Raw genomic sequence first — 8074 nt, forward strand, 5'->3', positions numbered from 1 at the left:
CGATAGCGACTTAACCCCACTGACAGCTGAGACAGGTGCGGTACACAGGGACAAGGCAAGAGCAAGGTTGGACGTAGCAGAAGGTCAGGGCAGGCAGCAATGGATTGTAGTCAGGGGCAACGGAAAGGGTCTGGATACACAGGCTTGGGATACACAAAACGCTTTCTCAGGGCACTAAGGCAACAAGATCCGGCAGAGACAGGAAGGGGTAGTGGGTTTTTATATGAATGGGAGTGATTGACACTGATTGGGCCAGGCACCAATTAGTGGTGCACTGGCCCTTTAAATCTTAGAGAGCCGGCGCGCACGCGCCCTAGAGAGCGGGACCGCGTGCGCCGGGACGTGACAGCAGGGGGAACGGGACAGGTGAGTGGATTGTGATGCGACCCGCGGACGGGCGCGTACCGCTACGCGGATCGCATCCCCGCCGGCAGCGACAGTGCAGCGCTCCCGGTCAGCGGGGCGCTGCAGACAGGAGACCGCCGCGAGCGCTCCGGGGAGGAGCAGGGACCCGGAGCGCTCGGCGTAACACGTACATCCTCTTATTCTGCTTTGCTTGACTGCTGACGTGTAACTATTGTACAATTTTGTCATTTCCTCATGAGATATAACTAAGAATTGGTAAAAGTAAAGCAGAGTGTTCTTAGATGGTAACCTGTGTGCATGTATTCTTTCCACACCCGATAAGACGCTCTCCTGGCGCCAGTACAAGCCTTAAGCCAAATTGGACCTGGTACCAGGGGTACTGAGTAGACAGAGAACCTTTCAGTAACAATCACATGAAATATCACATGGTATAACTCTTAAAGAGATAACACATATTATACATTGGAACATATTTACAATTGGGAAACAAGGGCTGGGGACACAGAAGGAGACTGTCTGACAGGACAGCAGGGTACGGGGTAACATATCCCTTACTGGGCCACCACATCGGTTTTTATATAAAAAATACCGGCAAGGTGTCTAAAATACCGGCTGTGCCTGTAAAATACTGGCCAGGTGGCAACACTAAGTGTGTGACATGGTTGTAATAATTATTGGGGAGATTTATCAAAACCTGTAAAGAGGAAAAGTTGACCAGTTGCCCATAGGAACCAATTAGATTGCTTCTTTCATTCTTAACAAGACCTCTGAAAAATAAAAGAAGTGATCTGATTGGTTGCTATGGGCAACTGGACAACTTTTCCTCTTCACAGGTTTTGATGAATCCAGAGCTGTATCTAGCTCCTTTTGTGCCCGAGGCAAGAACAGAAGATTGCACCACCACCTCCATTTGGGCTCAGGCAACCCCTCAGAAATGTTTTTGCGGGCCACCCCTACTGAATTATTTATTGTTATGTTTCTCACAAATGACATATTCACTAATCATTTTTCATAGGCCACTTTAAAAATGAAGAAAGGAATCTGTTGCTATGGGCAACTCAGCCATCTTTCCTCTGGACGGGTTTTGATAAATCTCCCCCACTGTTTAGAACAACAGGTGCTGCATGGAGATCGCTGGGGTCCCAGCAGCAGGACCTCCACGATCAGACATTTTATCCCCTGTCCTTTAGATAGGGGATAAGATGTCTAGGGACAAAGTACCAATTTAAGGGCCAGTGCACGTAGCCAAAAGTTGATCCTTTGCAACCGTATGACCCCTAGCAAGTTCACTGCATGAGACCCGTTCATCAAAAAAAAGGCTTGTGCACGGACCTTGCTGGGTGTCCTATGGTTGCCTTGGCAACTGCACCACCCAACACCAGTTGCCTCTCTCGGCTCTGCATTGTGCAGATCGAGCAGCTTTAGACACTTAAAAAAAAGAAAGAAAAACTCATGTCATTTACATTTTGCTAACACTGTTTTTCACACACAGAAATAAAATAAATGAGTCGAACAAGTTAAAGAACAGTTTAAAAAAAGGGGAACTTTATTTATTATTTATTAAAGTGTTTGTGTAGGGATTTTTTGTAACCTCCCATCACTCATAAAGAGCGTACAGTAACTAACTCAGGACAGGAAAAACCTCCAGAGGGGAGGAAACCTGTAGGGAATCCATGGCTACTGTATTGCCCTTCCTCTGGGCATACTAAAGGAGGTTACCTCTAGAATTTGGGCCAATGTGTCTGTGTATGTTCGTGATTCGAGGGGCTGTGCCTTCATCCAACTTCTTGCTGTAGGTCCGGAAATCTAGGCCTTCATCCAACGTCTTGCTGTAAGTCCGGAATCTAGGCCATCATCCAACTTCTTGCTTTAAGTCCGGAAATGCTACTCCACATGCTGGAAATAATGCATCTAAGATAGGAAAACAAAAGAGAGATTATTTACATGTTTATTATAGAAATGCACATGGAACTGCACTAAAACCTTTTGGACACAACAATGTGATACTTACCAGTCACAGTCATGTTTTTGACTTCACATACCCGCGTCCCTACAGTGTCCAGCACCGGCCCTCACTGATGGAGAATGAGCAGGAGCAGTGTTATATCTGCTCAGTGCTGCTCTCTGGTGGACAATGGTTATGACATCACATGTGTGACACGCTGTTACCTCCTGGGAGTTCTATTTGAGCAGTGCTGCTCTCTGATTGGCTGAAAATCAAAAAAGCTTTCTAATATACTCTGTATGACTGTTCTCTAAGTAATTTTGGGCAATTTTTTATTAAAATGGCGCTACTCCCTGTGGGTGTGAAATATTTGTTTCTCCTAACCAGACACTCGGGATTTGTAATATCAATTGGTGGTCCCAACAGCCTGGGCCCATAGGTTTCTTACATAGATCAGCGCGGCTCCGGCAGGCTCAATGAGCAATGAGCAGCACTAGCCACCGGGACGTCTGATGAGTGTAGGGTTGCCACCTTTCCCTCAGAAAAATACCGGTCGTGGGTGTGGCTATGTGGGGGTGGAGCTAAAAAAAGGGCGGGACCGATTGCACAGAGGACGAGGGATCAGGGGTTTAAGAAATGGCATGGGGATGGGGGGGTAAAGAAATGTCATGGGGGATGGGGGGTAAAGAAATGGCATGGGGGATGGGGGGGGGGGAAAGAAATGGCATGGGGGATGGGGGGGGGTAAAGAAATGGCATGGGGGGTGGGGGGGGTAAAGAAATGGCATGGGGGATGGGGGGGTAAAGAAATGGCATGGGGGATGGGGGGGGTAAAGTAATGGCATGGGGGATGGGGGGGTAAAGAAATGGCATGGGGGATGGGGGTGGGGTAAAGAAATGGCATGGGGGTGGGGGGGGGGGTAAAGAAATGGCATGGGGGATGGGGGGGTAAAGAAATGGCATGGGGGATGGGGGGGTAAAGAAATGGAATGGGGGATGGGGAGGGTAAAGAAATGGCATGGGGATGAGGGGGGTAAAGAAATGGCACAGGGCATGGGATGGATGCAATATATATGCACAAAAAAATTACATTTAGAGAATAAAACTTAGAATTGTAAATAACATTTATTTAACAACAGGCAATACATTTAAGGGGATACCCAGCAAATATAAATATAATATAAATACATTTGACAACCTCACCAAATAGTACAAATGCAAACATTGTAACAGCTCCTCTGTATACACACTACCAACACCAAAAAATAGGATGAAAAAATCATCAAAACCAAATTGATACCGATAATGCCCTCATATAGCTCTGTAGGTGGAAAACTGAAAATGTTGTACTGAATAAAACCACTAAACACAGACCAGTACACTATAAAGGATCTGTACACAATATAAGTGATTATATACAGGACCATATGGCGGTAGATATCAGCTGTACACAGGATCTGTATACCATATAAGTGATTATATACAGGACCATATGGCGGTAGATATCAGCTGTACACAGGATCTGTATACCATATAAGTGATTATATACAGGACCATATGGCGGTAGATATCAGCTGTACACAGGATGTATATACCATATAAGTGATTACAGTTACATTTTGGGACTCACAATTACGTATTTTCTGATCAGCGGCGTCCTCTTTCCTTTTCTTCTCCGTCCGGATAAGACCGCCATGTGGATCTCTTAACATCTGCAGGAAAAACATGTCAGACTCTGCATATATTCAGTGCCCTCCCCTCCTCTACACAATCTTCCCATCTATAGGCCCACAAAGTGTAATAATGCCCTCCTTGGTGTCCTGCACAGTAAAAGGGAAGGTAGGTAGCCAGGTAAATAGGTAACTAGGTAGGTAGATCAGGAAGCCAGATATGTAGGTAGGTGACAAGTCAGGTAGGTAGGGGGCTAGCTAGGTAGTTAGGCAGCCATGTATGAAGGCCAGGTACATAGTTAGATAGCCAGGTATGTAGGTAATTAGTTAGGCATCCAGGTATAAAGTTAGGTAGCCCCCCCCCAATAGGTATAGGTAGTTACACCCCCCCCCCCCCCGTTCCCTATAGGCAGAGTCACCCCCTTTTCCCCATAGGTATAGGCAGTTACCCCCCCCCCCCCTTCTCTTCCCCATAGGTATAGGCAGTTACCCCCCCCCTCTTCCCCATAGGTATAGGCAGCTACCCCCCCTCTTCCCCATAGGTATAGGCAGTTACCCCCCCCCCCCTTCCCCATAGGTATAGGCAGTTACCCCCCCCCTTCCCCATAGGTATAGGCAGTTACCCCCCCCCTCTTCCCCATAGGTATAGGCAGTTACCCCCCCCCCTCTTGACCATAGGTATAGGCAGTTACCCCTCCTCTTCCCCATAGGTATAGGAAGTTACCCCCCCCCTCTCAAATAGGTATAGGCAGTTACCCCCCCCCCCCCTTTTCCCCATAGGTATAGGCAGTTACCCCCCCCCCCCTCTTCCCCATAGGTATAGGCAGTTACCCCCCCCCCCTCTTCCCCATAGGTATAGGCAGTTACCCCCCCCCTCTTCCCCATAGGTATAGGCAGTTACCCCCCCCCCTCTTCCCCATAGGTATAGGCAGTTACCCCCCCCCCCTCTTCCCCATAGGTATAGGCAGTTACCCCCCCCTCCCTTCTCTCCCCATAGGTATAGGCAGTTACCCCCCCCCTCTTCAACATAGGTATAGGCAGTTACCCCCTCCTCTTCCCCATAGGTATAGGAAGTTACCCCCCCCCCTCTTCCCCATAGGTATAGGCAGTTACCCCCCCCCTCTTCCCCATAGGTATAGGCAGTTATCCCCCCCCTCTTCCCCATAAGTATAGGCAGTTACCCCCCCCCCCTCTTCCCCATAGGTATAGGCAGTTACCCCCCCCCTCTTCCCCATAGGTATAGGCAGTTACCCCCCCCCCCTCTTCCCCATAGGTATAGGCAGTTACCCACCCCCCCCCCTCTTCCCCATAGGTATAGGCAGTTACCCCCACCCCCTCTTCGCCATAGGTATAGGCAGTTACCCCTCCTCTTCCCCATAGGTATAGGCAGTTACCCCTCCTCTTCCCCATAGGTATAGGCAGTTACCCCTCCTCTTCCCCATAGGTATAGGAAGTTACCCCGCCCCCCCTCTTCCCCATAGGTATAGGCAGTTACCCCCCCTCTTCCCCATAGGTATAGGCAGTTACCCCCCCCTCTTCCCCATAGGTATAGGCAGTTACCTCCCCCCCTCTTCCCCATAGGTATAGGCAGTTACCACCCCCCCTCTTCCCCATAGGTATAGGCAGTTACCCACCCCCCCTCTTCCCCATAGGTATAGGCAGTTACCTCCCCCCCCTCTTCCCCATAGGTATAGGCAGTTACCCCCCCCTCTTCCCCATAGGTATAGGCAGTTACCCACCCCCCCTCTTCCCCATAGGTATAGGCAGTTACCCCCCCCCTCCTCCCTCCTCTTCCCTAGACAGAGAAACACACACACAAACACTGACACACACACACTGTCTGACAGACACACAAACACTGACTGACAGACACACGAACACAGACACACACATAGTAACAGACACACTTACCTACTACCGCAGCACCTCTCCAGTCTCCTCTCAGTCTCGGCGAGTGACGTGATGTCCAGCGCGGGTCTGCGGAGTGATGTCACTTCCGCAACGTCCCTCCGCAGATCCGGCCGCACAGCATTGCATAGGTAAAGTTTTAGACTGGGACTGGGAGACAGGGACAGCCTCAGAGTCAGAGAGGGTGCTGTGCTGAGCGGCATGGTGCGGGCGTGCGGTTCGCACTCCCGCTCAGCGGTGTCGGCACCGAACAGAACAGGAGTTTTTTTTTTTTTCCAGGTTAGTGTGATGAGAGTGAATGAAAAATACCGGCCATTGCATGGCCGGTATTTTTCATCCAAACTCACCGGCACAGCCCGGAATCTGAATGAAAATACCGGCTGTGCCGGTAAAATACCGGCAGGGTGGCAACCCTAGATGAGTGACGTCCCTGACGTTGCGGTCTGGAGCGAAGGATGTCACTCGTCAGACGTCCCGGCAGCCATTGATTTAAAGGGGTCGTGGCTCCGGCTGCCAGTTCAAGATCAGACACCATGGCCCTAGATTGACATACTGCATCAGTGATCCCCTGTGGCTGTCCACCTGTTGCAAAACTACAACACCCAGCATGCCCTGAGCTGTCCTAAAATTCCCAGGGCATGCTGTGAATAACGACACACATTAATGGTGTTTAATTCCAGCCTAAGTCTAGGAACAGACACAATTTTTGTTTGAGTTTTTTTTGGGCAAAAAAAAAACCAAACACCACAAAATCTGCCCCCCCCCCCCCTCATTTCTTTTCTTCCAAGATGCCATCTTTGTGGACTTTTTACCAAAAACATTAGGGGAGATTTATCAAAACCTGTGCAGAGGAAAAGTGGTTGCCCATAGCAACCAATCAGATCGCTTCTTTCATTTTTGAAAAGTGAAAGAAGCGATCTGATTGGTTGCTATGGGCAACTGGTCAATTTTCCTCTGCACAGGTTTTCATACATCTCCCCCGATGTGTATTATTATTATTATTATTATCATTATTATAGGCAGTTTTTTGGGGGCTTTTTTTCTCTCGGCATGCCACAGATTTGATACCCTAAAAACACCCTAAAAGGATGAAAACACCATTAGTGTCTGGTGTTTCATGTTACCCTATTGATTCCAACCTAACATGTGCCCACAACGAGCATGGTGTTTTTTTATGAGAAACACGCCAAGTGTAATCCCAGCCTAAATGATTGTTTTCACAACAGCTTGGAACAGGCTGCAGGCTGTGCTATTTATTTGCATTGCTGCGGCGTACAGCACGTGCCGCATTTATTTGGCGGCTTTCTGATGGCAAATATGGCTTTTTGCGCTGGCGAATGCAGCGGGCACTTACTGGGCGTGGTTTCCTAGGTGCACAGTTTACGCACTGATTTATGACTTACAACTTTTGCGGAACAACCACTCCGGCCGTGACCAGACTGACCGAGCTAATGACCAAGATGCCGCAGTGAATGGCTTTCTTTCTGTGACACCCGTCATGCCCATTGAAAGCAACGGGCGCTTTGTTTGCCTGTGTCCTACAGAAGGTGTCGGTCACTGACAGAATGCAATGGGATGCCTGCTAGGGTTTTCACCTTTCTTGCAAAAAAAAAAACAAAAAACAAAAACAGCCATGCGAATATGCATAATTAATTATAAATGCGTGACATCACAGGAAGTGATAGAAGAGATACAATTAATGTGAAGGGGAATGAAATGGCACAGGGGGGATAAAAGGGGCGATTGAGATGGCACAGGGACCCTGCCTGTTCAGCAGCTCAGGCCATGGCCACCAGAGCTGGTGCAAGGATTTTTGCCACCCTAGGCAAAACCTCATTTTGCCCCGCCCTTTAGTCTCACCCCTTTGCACCGCTCACCTGTTCAACCCCTTAAGGACGGACCCATTTTTTATCTTAATGACCAGGCTCTTTTTTTTAAATTTGACATCTGTCCCTTTAAATGGTAATAACTTTAGAAAGCTTTTTCTGAGCGGAATGATTCTGACTTTTTTCGTGACATATTGTACTTTATATAAGTGGTGCATTTTTGTTGACACATGCAGAAATGTTTGTGAAAAACTCCAAAATATTGTGAAAAACTGGAAAATTTCTGGCATTTAATATTTTTTTTTTATGGTGTACACTGTGCGGTAAAAGTGATGTTATATCTATTCTGTGGGTCAGTAC

At 48.2% G+C, this 8074-nt stretch overlaps 1 long non-coding RNA gene across 1 annotated transcript; it reads right to left on the minus strand.

The window, feature by feature from the left end:
* Positions 1-1869: 1869 nt before the first annotated feature.
* Positions 1870-6625, minus strand: LOC130332635 (uncharacterized). Its single transcript, XR_008875268.1, has 4 exons — positions 5892-6625; positions 3941-4022; positions 2378-2576; positions 1870-2277 (listed from the first exon to the last, which is right to left on the minus strand). It is a non-coding gene; the product is annotated as an uncharacterized LOC130332635 (long non-coding RNA).
* Between the last annotated feature and the right edge of the window lie 1449 nt (positions 6626-8074).

Source organism: Hyla sarda, chromosome 1 (genome assembly GCF_029499605.1).
Source record: "Hyla sarda isolate aHylSar1 chromosome 1, aHylSar1.hap1, whole genome shotgun sequence".
NCBI lineage: Eukaryota > Metazoa > Chordata > Amphibia > Anura > Hylidae > Hyla > Hyla sarda.